This window comes from Haemaphysalis longicornis, unplaced genomic scaffold, assembly GCF_048455015.1.
Source record: "Haemaphysalis longicornis isolate Haplotype H1 unplaced genomic scaffold, Haemaphysalis longicornis Haplotype H1 scaffold_2, whole genome shotgun sequence".
NCBI classification, from domain to species: Eukaryota; Metazoa; Arthropoda; class Arachnida; order Ixodida; family Ixodidae; genus Haemaphysalis; species Haemaphysalis longicornis.
Genome location: NW_027526295.1, coordinates 162,741,780 through 162,755,861, shown reverse-complemented (window position 1 = coordinate 162,755,861; position 14,082 = coordinate 162,741,780).

The window sequence follows — 14,082 nt, the reverse complement described above, 5'->3', positions numbered from 1 at the left end:
CGGATGTCAGGATGGAGCCTCTGGCAACCATTATGTGGCGAAAGTGTTCTGCAGACGATAGTCTTTCTTGGGCTACTTAAACGACTTAAACGCAAAAAAAAAAATATATATATATATATATATATATTGGTCTGTCTGTCGGTCTGTCATTCGATTCAGCCGCAAGGAGAAAAGTTAAGAAATCTTGAACGAGACGTTTATATAGGCAACGCATTTCTTAACTTCTATATCTGGTGGCAATGGACATACTTGTCAACATTGTTGAGCAAAAGAAAACGTTAGGCATATTTGAAGCTAGACATCAACGCATAAGGGATATTTGCAGTGTTTTTTTTTAATTAAAAATGCATGGCTGCTTGATTTTGAAAAAAAAAGAAATGTTTCGTCCTCAAAATACAAACAGCGCTCGCAGCGGCCGCTCGCCGCAATATTCCAAGTTCGAAAGTAACGAAAGGTTCCAGTAGATGGCGCGAGCAATGGAACTCGGCAACATTGAATAGACGAGCAAAACTCGACTGTGTTTTTCGCGGGAGGAGCGAAACTGGGTGGGAAGAGCGTCAAAGGTGAGCGTGAAGAGAAGAGGCATTTAACGAGGCATAGGGGGGGGGGGGGTGCAGAAGACTATCGCGTTTCGACGACATTTGCGGCGAAGTAAGAAGATACGCGGTCAATTTTTTATAGCGGTTTAGTTTGCGGGAGCTGAAATAGGCCCCGAAAAAACGACGCGTACCCGCTTCACTGGCCCAGAAGCAAAGACGTTGAGCTGCTACGCCCCAGGACGCGGGTTCGACCACGGCCACGGCGGACGTGTTCTTGATTGTGGTGAAGAGATGAAACGCCCGTGTGTCGAGGCTTCAGGGCTCGCTCAAGATTCCTAGGTGGTCGAAATTAATGCGGAGCCATCCACTACGCCGCGCATCATAGCCTAGGCGTAGCTTCGGCTCGTAAAAGCATCAAATTTGAAAAAAGAGACACGGGAACAGTTAATCCTCAAAATCAACCCCCAATCCGCCTCCCCGGTCCAAAATGACGACAAGAAAAAATTGTGTAGTCTGTCGTATTTTCGCATGTCGCACTGTCGTTTTGTCGTATTCTTGTCGTGTCGTGATTCTGATGTTCTGTCGGGTGTCGTATTCCTGTCCTGATTTTGATGTTCCGTCGTGCCGAATTCCTGTTTTGTCGTGATCCTTATGTTCCATCTGTAGTTGTACATGGTTTCAATGTTATTGCCCATTGTGAAGAGTGCGTAAATGGCAGTTCTGTTGTGACTACAGTAATGTTTGTCGTTGAGAAAATTGACTTTGTCGTTACGACAGAAATGTGTGTCGTGACAACAGATGGCTTTCTCGTAACAACAAAGCTTCTGTTGTCACAACAAAGTTTTTTGTCGTACGACAGGAATTCCTGTTAGGTTTTTGCGGTATTCCTGTTGTCATTTTAGGCTGGGTCCCCCCCCCCCCTCACTAAATTAAGCGAAAACCTTCGGGGTTTATAAATACGTGCGTAGAATATCAAAATTATTAATAACTGTCGAAGAAGCCCCAGCACGAGTTGGTGCCGTATTCGTCAGCATCGTCCCAGAAAAGAATGTCACACACAAAAAAAATTGATCCAGTTGTTTGCTCTCACGCCTTCAGAGTTCCGGAGACCCACTCGCTTGCTTTGGATCACAAAAGCGCGGCCGGCATGCTTTGCATGCATAATAGATACGCAGCCTCGTTCGTGTCCCTGAAACATTCAGCGCAGTTCCCGTCAAAGTGTTGCGTAGTCGCAAACGCGTACTGCGCGAACGGCACCAACAATCGAAGGCGGGAAAACTCGGAACTCGAAGAAATTGGAAATTCTAATGTGGCGATTTCGAATAGGCGGCCGCGGACAAAAAGGGTAGCATGGACAGATCAGGGAAATATGATAAAAAGAGTGGAAGATGAAAGACTACTAGGGCTGGAAACAAAGCGCTACATGGAGGATAACCTAAAACAGTGAAGCTTAGCCAAATTTGTGCGCTTCACTCTGTTCAATTACCAAAAAAAGGAAAAGAAATGCTGTTTGGTAGTAGGAAAGTTTATTAAATTCGTGAATAGGCGTGATGCTGGTGTCAGGACCAGTGAGGCGGTCGCGCCCTCCCGCAAAAGCTGCGACGATGTGTCCTGTCCTTTTACAACTGGCTTTTCAAATGCGTTTCCAGCGCTTGAGACGTCTTTAGCGCTAATGGGAACCATAAAAGAACTTGTAAGTTGAAATTGCATTTCGTCAAAACGCGAGAACACATAATATATTCCCGCCGGCTGTATACCCCACAAGAAAGCCAAACTCTAACCAGCATAAGAAAATACTGTTGTATTTGGCGATTCATAAGTTTTGTACTTATTAAACTTCAGAGTGATCTCCTCTGCCGAGGCCTGTGGAGAATACGGCACAAGAAAGTAGTCGGCATTAATTCCGACGGTATGAGTGGTAATCTCACGTAGAACTGACATTTGTGAAGGTATGTGCACGGACGGAAGAAGACATTTATTTTCTTTCTGAGAACGCTGTGGCAGAAGGCTGTGGCAGAAGGCTGTGGCAGAATTAGAGCAGCCAGTTGTAAATCGATGCCGGCGACAGTCGTCGCGCCGCGATTAAACTTTCAATCTTTCTCGATATTTCGGCCGCGGCCGCTCGACGCTCAGGTGGCTGTGTTTCGGGGTACGCTTTGCGTCGTTCGTTGAGTTGCACTGTGGGAGCGACTCGTTGCGTTTACCTTTGCTCTTACTAGGTGAGCCCATTGAGCTTGCTCAGATTGTCTTGTTTCCCGCCTAGAATTCTTTCCAAGCCCGTTTCGAATTGCTTCCGCGGGGCTCTACAGTGTTCCGTCGTGGGTGTTTCTTTAGCCTATGTTGACAGTTAAACATTCTAGAGAACCGTTATAATCCCGTGAAGCCGGCACACTGCTAAGTAGGCACGTTTATGCGCGGGAAGGGTGGACAGCGGACACGTTCGTTAAGCGAGCACTCTTCTGCGTACACGCTCGTTAAATCAGAACCCCCACATTTAGGCTGTCGTCGTAAAATTGTACGTCATTAGACACCGAATGCTACCCAATATCCTCGGACGCAGCCTTAACAGGATGTCTTGCCCCCCAAAATTACTAAATACTTAGATTTAGGCCCGCGATCAAGTTTACTAGCGACTGGTGTGTTTTGGATAACAATAAATGAAAGGATAAAACGGGTTCAGAGGTAAAACGTATGGTCAGACTTCTCGGCAAGTGAAGAACCGCAAAGTCAGATCGTCATGGTTAGGGTTAAGATTGTGTATGGCTCCCCCTGTTCTCCCACTTCTCCAAACTCACGCATTTTGCTCTGTTGTCCAGATTATCGGCAAAAAAACAAAAATCCATAGCAAAATAAAAGTGGCGAGGGCGGAAACATTGCGAGAACGGAGAAGCAATAGGAAAAAAAAAAAACGTTTCCTGAAGACATTTGTCAAGAAGAATACGTACGTATGCTGCTGGGCACTAATTCCGTTAGTAGTCCGCACTCTCGAAACTGAAGGAAGAAAATTTATGAAACGGGATGGTAAAAGAGTGTGGGGGAAGGAATAGAAACAAAAATGCTAAACTGCAGTTGAGTTCACTGCCCCGACAAAATGCAATGCTGCACCGACTTCGCTTTATGAGGCAAAAAATTTGCTAAAGATAAAAGGCAAAAAAAAAAAAAACGTGGCCTGACTTAAAGCAATGGGTGCTCCGGGAATCGGCGTCGTGAATCACGCGCCAGAAACGAAAGGAGCGTTTTTTTATCTTTTTATTGTAGAAATTTTCATTATATTTGTCAGTCGATTGAGCGCCACTGAGGCACACAGGTGTATAAATACCAAAACTTTTCCGAGGAAAGATTCTTGTTGGAGGTTCTCTCTCATTTTGGGGGCTTCTTTCCTGTTCTTTGATCCATTCACTCCGCACACTGCCACTTGTTTAATTCTTCTGCTGCACGCAGAAATTCCGTCTTCACACGAAGCTTACCAGTGGCTGCCGCTTGGCAAATCGGGGATTTCATCAGAGGGGTAGAACATGGAAAGGGGGAGGGGGGTGACTGCACAGGAAAAATAAGGTACACAAGAAAAAAGACGAAGAGTGAGGGAATAAAAGAAAGAAAGAAAGAGAGAAAGAGAACTGACGAAAGAAAGAATGAAAGAACGAAAGAAGGAAAGGAAGAAAGAAAGAATATTTCCATTTACGGGAAATATTTTACGTTGCGCTCGGTCACCTTATTCCCGTTGTTTTTTTTTCTGTCTCTTCTACGGCCCGAGCATACGTTATGGCATACGGGGCTTCAATTTGAAGGCATTACAATCCGCATCGTCTGGAACCCGGCGCACACGCCTGGGGCTCATGAGAGAGAGAGAGAGAGAGAGAGAGAGAGAGAGAGAGAGAGAGAGAGAGAGAGAGAGAGAGAGAGAGAGAGAGAGAGAGAGAGAGAGAGAGAGAGAGAGAGAGAGAGAGAGAGAGAGAGAGAGAGAGAGAGAGAGAGAGAGAGAGAGAGCAAATGTTTTTTGAAAAAAAGAAGAGGTCGGTCTGAGAAAGTGATCCTCGTCCTGCTACTTCCCACTGCGGGGAGGGCACTGGGGATAAAAAGAGAAAGGAATGAGTATGGAAGGCATGGGAAATGACAATCACATCTACAAATGAACTATGTATAAGCAGTAAAACCAATAAACGTGTTACATACAGCGGGGCGCTGAATCAGATGATTCCAGTCCACTTTTCATCACATGATTATCGTCCACAAAAAACAACATTGGATCATATTGCGCAGTCTGTTAAATTGTGTCGTAACCTAGAGCCGAGAATCCAGAGAGGGGTCACTAAGAAATATCAGCAGGGCTTTAACGGCTAGGCTGTGTTTCCTGTTGTCAGCCCACATGGCCAAAATCTTTTGTTCAGAGAGAGGGCGTAGTGATGTTGCCTCAATGTTCTTTTGCTCACTACAGTACTTTGGACAAGCACTAAGCAAATGTTCGATAGTCTCAGGACAGCCGCAAAGAAGGCAGTCCGGGCTGTCCTCCCGTCCGATTGTGTGGAGATACTTCCGGGTCAATGCTACTCCAAGACGCAGCCTGTGTAGCAATGTCTCTTGACTTCTGCGAAGTCGAGGAGCATGAGTGTGCCAGAACTTTCGCTCTAGACCGAGTCTGTGAAGGCATTTCGGTTGCATTCGTCGGACCCGCAGAGCCGACGCCTGTGGCTCATGGCAACCACACTGCTCATACCGCCGCCCGGTAGAGGCTTGACACACCTCCAGGATTTCTTAGTGCTCCATCGCCCCACACACGACGGCCAGACTGGCAACTTAGCTTGGGAAAATACAAGGGAAAATGTCGCAGAAGGCTGTAAGATGACGGCCCGGTGGTTCTCCTAGACCCGCCCAGACGCCCACACACTCCGGAGTGGTTATGGCTAATAAGATCCACGCCAACACAGCTCTAACCCGTCCTGTAGTAAATAATTGAGCACACAAAGCTAACTCCCACATCCAACGCTGTCCCTGTATTGCAGTGTAGTACGTGCGCCCCGAATCGGTGTCATTTGATCTGACACTACGGCCTTTACCACGAGAGCAAATATTAGAACTCCGTACCCGACCTCCCAACGAGGAAACACAGTTTCAACGCGTTTTAAGAGACCCTTTCTCATTAGAGGAGATCATAAAATATACGCTAAGAAGTCGTCTGTACAAGCTGGGGCGATAACCAGGAACGACTTCATAGAAACGATACAGCGCAACAGAAACGAAGACTTAAGCTGAGGCACACAGGACGAGCGCTGTGCGCTGTGTGCCTCAGCTTAAGTCTTTATTTCTCATGCGCTGAATCGTTAAGATGAATTACCAACTCGCCCAATCCTACACTCTGCTTGACTTCATAGGAGTTTGCGTGTACCCGCTTCCCTACTGAACTAATAAACTACCAAGTGATAACGACCACTGAAAGTGACTTGTGACCTTACGAGCCTTGCAGAGTGCTTAGCAGAGTGCGGATTTTGTCTGGTTGGTGTCGGCGGCCCATAGCGTCGTATAGCGCAGAAAAGAACAACAATAAAAAGACGTAACAAGCACAAGCATTAACGTTCAACCGAGTTTAATTGACTTAGGCATAAATTTGAACGCGCAGGCTGGAATTTATCGTGCTCAACAAAGGAAAAAGAAAAGGAAAAGCAAAGCACCATAAATTATGCACATACTAAGATGGTCTACGCAAGGGTGTAGACGTTGCAGCCCGATGCCTTACATACATCGGAACCCTCCCCATTTCTTCGCCTTTTTGTTGCTCCACTTTAAATAGCCAATCGCTTTCTCAAATAGGGCTGTGGACGCTGTGCTCACATGTTTCATGCATGTCATTACAGGGACTTAACAACCTTGAACTGTGGTGACCCTTTCACCATTCCCACTCTCTCTCTCTTCGTCCTCTTTCCACACCAGAGTATTTATGCTCGGCCCGCAACCCCACCCCACCTCCGAACATAATGGTGTTGTCCATTCTCATTGCTCAAAGTCGTCCTTACGTCTCGCAATTAGGATGATGCTGAAGCAGATGCTGCGTCTTTGGCTCCTTCGCCGCGACGTGGTTGTCATTGTGACTACCAGAGCGGCGCGTGTGCAGCGTTACACCAATGAGACCACGTCTCTTCACGGAGAGACCCCAGCTCATAATCACGTTTCTTTTTTTTCTTTTTTTTTCAGCTACGTGTGCCGCTAACGTGGGGTCCGGAATCCTGAGGAGCGTAGCATTGTTGCATAAATTGCGCGCGCCGATCTTGAGAGTTGAGCTTTCCTGGCAGAGATCACTTATTTTATGGATGAAGAATGTTTACCGTAAGCCAGTACAGCTATAGACCGTGTCTGTGTACGCGCACGCACAGCGAACAACGAACTTCGATGGGACGTGTGCCCGACTGTGGAGAAGGTACTGAACCTTCCTCCAAGTGCACCTGTACTAAAACTCATATAGTGCCTTCGCACTACAAATGCAAGCACGTATATTCATTACGTCGAATACATTAAAAGAGCCTTTAATCGCAGTTTGAGACTACTTACTTTTCGGGCTTAATAAGTACGCTTTACTGATTCCGATGCTTTCCAGTGGGCTCTCCATGACGAGAACCTACAAGAACTACGCAGTGAGGCGCTACTTACTTTTTGACCGTTTAGAAAGTCCCAATACACTGGAAAACCCTGAATGTTTGTTTTCGGATTATGATTCACACCGCGGCTGTTTGTGTGTGCGTGTGTGCATGTGTGTGTATGTGTGCGCGTGCGTGCGTGCACACGTGTGTGTGTGTGTGTACGTGCGTCTGCGTGTGTGCCTGCGTGTGCTTATCGGGCGCCAGCACAGACAAGTACAGCCATCTCATGGAGCCCGACGAAACCAGTGCGGCGTTGCCTAGCAACACAGACGCTTGGCTCACAGCGTGGCGGCGCACAGGCAGGGTTGCCCGCGTGCGTGCCACGCCAGTGAATACAACCTCTACTGTATATACACGCAAACATAGGGTCATATGCATGGTTGTGGGGTATGCTTTTTTTTTTAAGGCATGTTCTGTCCTGAGCTTAAATCTCTTGATTGTAGGGTTTATCGTGCCGACGCAACGCGGGCGATGCGGCGCGCCGTAGTGGAGGGCTCCGGATACATTTTGACCTCCTGGGGATCTTTAACGTGCGCCGAAATCTCGTACACACGGACGTTTTCGCTTTTCGCCTCCATCAGAAAAGTAGCCGCCGCGGCCGGGAATCGAACCAGCGTCCTCGTGCTCAGCAGCACAACGCCTTAGCCACTGAGCCACCCCGGCGGGTGAGCTTAGATCTGTCTAACGGCAACGACAAAAACAACGTGCATGAGAAAAATCTGGCGTGGTTCGCCGGGATATGATTTGCATATAAAAATGCGTGATTGTGCCATATTGAATCAGGAAAACACAATGTAAGCTCACAAAAGCCCATGTGGTGCCTGTGCGACTGTGCTACTGTGCTGAGCGACTGTGCGAGCAGCTGAAAAGTGCGCGTTCACACAAAGTTGCCCTATCCGCACTGTTGATCATTGTTCCCGAGCAATCCCAAGGTTCGCCCGACTTCAAACGTAATAAACATGCCTGCTTTTCCCCACTATATCGAATTAGTCGCGGCAAGGTCACCTGCCGAAATTATTTGCTGCTAGTTGACAGCAAGTTTTTAAGAAAATATATGGCAAGCATGCAACCTGCACGTTGTAGAATGTCATCACGCCTGAAAGAGGTGAGGTTCTGGTCTGCATCATCGCGCCGACAAACTTTTCTCATCTCGAGGCCCAGAAAGCTCGAACGGAAGTACGTCTATGACAAATCGGTCCTCCGCCATAGGGGAACTAGCCATGTGCCGAGAGTGGCTTGGATGGGCTTAGAAATGGTTAGTGGTCATCAGTAAGGCAATACATCTCCGTTTGAGGGATCCCTAACAAAGGGTCTGACTTCTATACGGCTGAAATTAATTAGCGGTCGCGTGCGGCTGCCATTCAAACGCAATAACTTTCAACGGGCCCGGCTTGCGCGAAGAAAGGCTTCTGGCGAAGCGTTCCAGAAGTGGCGAGTCGCAAACCTTCGTAGAATTTTCGGAACGGTAGAATTTTCGCTTCGATTTACGAATCTGTAGCAGGTCGTGCTTAATATTTCTAAATTCCGTTACCTGGCCACTGTACGTGTCAGGTGACAGTAATAGCTCCAGAAAAAAATAGAAAGTTAATATATTTTTGTTGTGTTTTCGTTTATTTCATAGCCTCGACGCTTAGTGGATACGAAGCGAATTCGAGCTATATTCAGGAAATCATACGATTAAGTTTCCCGGATATAGTCTAGCAAGGAGCGGTAGGCAGGTCTATGGAGCCACCGATTGCAATGATTGTCTTGCCACAAATGTAGGCCTGCCATTACAAGATGATTTCTTCGAATGTCCTTGGTTTTGAGTGCAAGTCCATAATAAATGGTGCAGGTCTGCCGGAGTCGTGCCATCAGAGCCGGCAGGTGTGACAGTTCACTATACGACTGCTGAAAGTCAGGAGGTGATACAGAGCTTGCGATATAAAGTGAGATGGTGGGAAGTGCGTTTCACATGCGGTCGAAAGCATGTGCCGGACAAGGGGCGCCCTGGACATTCGTGCTCAGTGGCCATCCTTCTAAAGGAACCACGCCTGTGTGAACTGTCCGTACAGCTGAATATCGGTTAAAAAGCCAGGATTATCACGATGAATGGAGTCCTGCGGATGCTCACACAACACCAACACAATCTTCAAGTGGAAATCTGACAGGAACTGCCAGAGCAAAACGAGAACCCTGCGGGATTTGCGATCATGACTGGGCGACCCACCATACTGTTCAGAATTGTTGCCTTCAGAAATCCGTGTTTTGTGGGGGCCTGGGAAAAGGGACGACGTGGGCAATATTTGGATTCCAGACTGTGGTCACCACCGTTAAATGGTGTCTTATCTCTGCTGGTTCTGATAATTGCGAGTGCGGCACCCAACCCCTCGTTCATCGCCGGCCAAAGTGCATCACGGAGCTGCTGTGTGGAACTGCTGAGGAGCGGGTATCAAGTTACAAGAAGACTAAGTGCGGGTCAGTGGGAACCGCCCAAGGGGGCGCTGTCAACACTGCGGCATGCGAATGAATGAACGAAGGAATTAAATATTTAAAGACCAAACTTTCGGATGTGAGAATCAGCAAAGATTGATGTTTGTAGACGGGCATACTGCGTACCTAATGGTAACCTTCACTGTACCTATCGTGTCGTACGTTTGCGGGGTCACGCCTTATGGGTTCACTCCCAGCACTATCACTTACAAGGATGACAAGTAGTCCTACCGCTCGAATATTGTGCAAAATACTTGTGAATTCTGTAGGCAATATGCATCGGCTTGCTACGTCTGATAGCTAGTGGGTAAGGTTTGCTGCAAATGATTTAAAGCGAGTGGCTGTTAACAGTTTAGAGTAAGGGGGGCTATCACTTACCGAGCTTCCATTGACGACCCGCGTCGTGGTAGCATGATTGGCGAGCGTCTTGCCTGCGGGTTGCCTCCGATCGGAAAAGATGGAGCCAGAGGCAAACTTCGAACTTCTTAATTCATGACGAATGAAAAGCGAAATGAGGATAGAGCAAACAGTTGTGAAGCAAAAAATTCATTAGGGCGCTCACTCCAGCAGTAATAACAGCTCTTAATTGAGCACTGTCCAGTGCGTCCTGGCTTTATGTACGCATTGCCTTCATATTTACAGGCGCTAAACCAGCGGACGGGATGATCAAATGAGCATGCACACGGCACAAGAGAGAGACAGAGAGAGAGAGAGAGAGAGAGAGAGAGAGAGAGAGAGAGAGAGAGAGAGAGAGAGAGAGAGAGAGAGAGAGAGAGATGTATTGAATGGGAGGAAAACAGAGAGGTTGGTCTGAGCGTATAGTCTCTGACCTGCTACTTCGTGTAAGGGTGAGGGAAGGGGGAAGAGAGCATAGATAGAGGGTGACAGGCATGATGATTGACACAGAGGTTATAGTATAAGTACATTCAAAATGCCTATCCCATGTACAGAACAGATTCAATCGTTAAACACAAAGGGATTTGGCTACAACCTAGACGCAAAACCACCACAAAAATGGCAGCACTGCTTTGAAGGCCTTCTTTGAACACTGCGGGCCTGGCCAGGGTCCCAGCAGGACGTCCTCAGATAATTCCCGATTGTCTAACCGGGCCAATGACGTGGCTAACTTTCCATGGTAAGGCGCGTAGCAAAGACAGTTGGACAGTACATGTTCACTAGTTTCCGGTATGTGGCACGATTCACAGTCAGGGTCCCTCGAACCACCGAGGAGGTGTTGGTAGCGACAAGTAAAAGCTACGCCGAGCCGCAGTCGACGGAACAGCGACGAGTAGCTTCACTGAGTCCCTGGAGGCATCCGGAACCAGCAATCAGGGTTTACTCGATGGAGACTTTTGTGGCGGTGGTCTGGGTGGGCTTAGTAATTCGTCGTAGCGTCTCAGAAATGTAAAGGAGTCCATCGAAACCGTGCAAATAACTTATCGGCTCCAGGTGCCAGTTCCTTCCAGGATTTTGAGAACGCGTTGCATACAAGGTCTCCATTCAGAAAAATAAAAACGCATTTTAAGACTTCCACGTTTACACCAACTAAGATAAATTTCAGCCCATACGTGTGGCCACCTGCTCTTTGTTTCTATTGAGTGTCGACAAAGGAATTGAGTGTCGAACAAAGGAAATATTTGCCGGTGATCTTGTTCTCATTTACGCGCCGACGAAACCATGATTTTACAAACCCCTTCTCCCACTAGGCACGAAAGGGGCCTATCGACTTCGAGGGTACATTGCATTCGAGAGAAAATGCGGCTCGCAACGATCGACACCGGCGGGAAAATTACGGGCTCTAGTTTAGAAATGGAAAATGAGCTGCTCGTCGATAGCGCACAAATAAACGGAGAAAAGGCTGAGGTAAGAAAAGGAAACTGAAGGCTTGGTTTGACAGATGGACGGGTGTGCGTTTCTACCCCAACGTTGGAACTGCGGAGAACCAGAAGCGTCGATACAGAAACGAAGCCGTCTTATTAGCCGCTGCGACTTCCCAATTTCCGTCAAGTTCTCATTGCTAGTTTTTTTTGTACAATGTTTTATGCAGACTGGTGGAGTGAACAGGCCCTTATTCCATCGTTCTGTGGCTGACAACGCAGGTCATGCTTGTTCCTGCCAAGACGGGAACTGGCTTTTGTTGCAAATGGTACGTCGATATCACCGCGAACATTTTCCTTTCATGCAAGGAGGTGTGTGTGTGTGTGTGTGTGTGTGTGTGTGTGTGTGTGTGTGTGTGTGCGTGCGCGTATGGGTGCGTGTGTTCGTGTTGTGCTTGTGCGTGTGCGCGTGTGCGTGTGTGTTGCCTGCGTGTGTGTGTGAGATAGATAGATAGATAGATAGATAGATAGATAGATAGATAGATAGATAGATAGATGGATGGATGGATGGATGGATGGATGGATGGATGGATGGATGGATGGATGGATGGATGGATGGATGGATGGATGGATGGATGGACGGACGGATGGATGGACGGACGGACGGACGGACGGACGGACGGACAGACAGACAGACAGACAAATATACAGATAGATAGATAGATAGGTAGATAGGTTGATAGATAGATAGATAGATAGATAGATAGATAGATAGATAGATAGATAGATAGATAGATAGATAGATAGGTAGGTAGGTAGGTAGATAGATAGATAGATAGATAGATAGATAGATAGATAGATAGATAGATAGATAGATAGATAGATAGATAGATAGATAGATAGATAGATAGACAGACAGACAGACAGGCAGGCAGGCAGACAGGCAGACAGGCAGGCAGGCAGACAGGCAGGCGGGCGGGCGGGCGGGCGGGCAGGCAGGCAGATAGATAGATAGATAGATAGATAGATAGATAGATAGATAGATAGATAGATAGATAGATAGATAGATAGATAGATAGATAGATAGATAGATAGATAGATAGGCAGACGGACAGACAGGCAGACGGACAGGCAGGCAGACGGACAGACAGACAGACAGACAGACAGACAGACAGATAGATAGATACATAGATAGATAGATAGATACATACATAGATAGATAGTGTGTGTGTGTGTGTGAGAGAGAGAGAGAGAGAGAGAGAGAGAGAGAGAGAGAGAGAGAGAGAGAGAGAGAGAGAGAGAGAGAGAGAGAGAGAGAGAGAGAGAGAACGTGGATTGAATATCATAGGTTATAAAAGCAAAGGTTTAGACCTTGGGCTAGAATTTCCTTCATTGATTTCTGTGTATTGTTAACGAACCACAGGTTCTAGTATTAATACAAATTAGCATGCCTGTATACGCGTGATGCATAAAAAATTACGGCAGAACCAAAAGGTATATTTGTAGCAATTTCTTTCATCACATAAAGCGCACACATTGATCAAGTTATTCGCGCAAATATCGATGCCCACTATAGATCATTTTTTTCGGCCTTGCAAGTCGACTTATTTGGCTACAAGGCGTTGGTTATGCGCACTAAAACAAAGTCACCCAACCTCGTTGGAGATTGTCCGATGCTAAAAGGCTAGTGGACAAAGTATCTTACTTTAGGCGCCGTATATAAGCAACGACAGCCTTAATTAGGTTAATAGTTATTCACCTAACTCGACACCCGTTAAGAGAAGTTGGAATAAAAATCCTGATTTGAGTGTTCCGTTCACCTAAACCCTTATTCCCATTCAATGATCCGAGAAAAAAAGGTCTGTGTAATTAAGGCGAATACCATAAGGGCCTCATTTCGCGATATATCGTCGTTATAGAATAATGCGTGGCTCGCGCTGTAATAGGAAGAAGCGAAAGCGATGAGAGAGACCCAAACGTGGTGTAGCAAAAAAAAAAAAAAAAAAGGGAGCAGGTCGATGTAATTGAGGGAAAAAGACAAAAACAGAAGGAAAGGGGAGAGACGCAAACACGAAGTAGCAGAAAACGAGTTGTTACTAAGTATTGCCAGCCTTCCGCCTTTAAAGCACGTAAGAGCACTCATATGCCCCGAGGAATTTAAAAGAATTATTGCCAGTGTCAAAAGGAAATTTGTAACTGCTTTATAAAATAAATGATTCTCCGAAAGGAAGCCCAGCCAAGACAGGACGTAATCCTCGCGGTGGGGTTAGTTTTGTTCCAGCCCTGTCGCTCCTCGAGCCGGTGTGAAGCAGCTGGCTATCGGGAGGTAGCTATAGAGAATGAAAGTTATTACGCCTCCTCCTCCATTCTACGAACGCTAGCCTGGCGATTTCCGGAAACGTGGGCGGCGGTACTTCTAGTAACGGCATCCGTGTCATCGCCCTGCTTGGATAAAAGAATTGTGACGCCGCCGCCGCACGCCAGAGCCTCGTTATAGCTCAAGCAGTAGTCGCGGCACCCGGGCGCTGTGTCGTAATCGATCGTCCGCACGAGACACTGCCGTATGTCTCCGGCCACGGTTTGGTCGACGTCTCGTCACTCGTTGAATACAGCCGCATCACATCG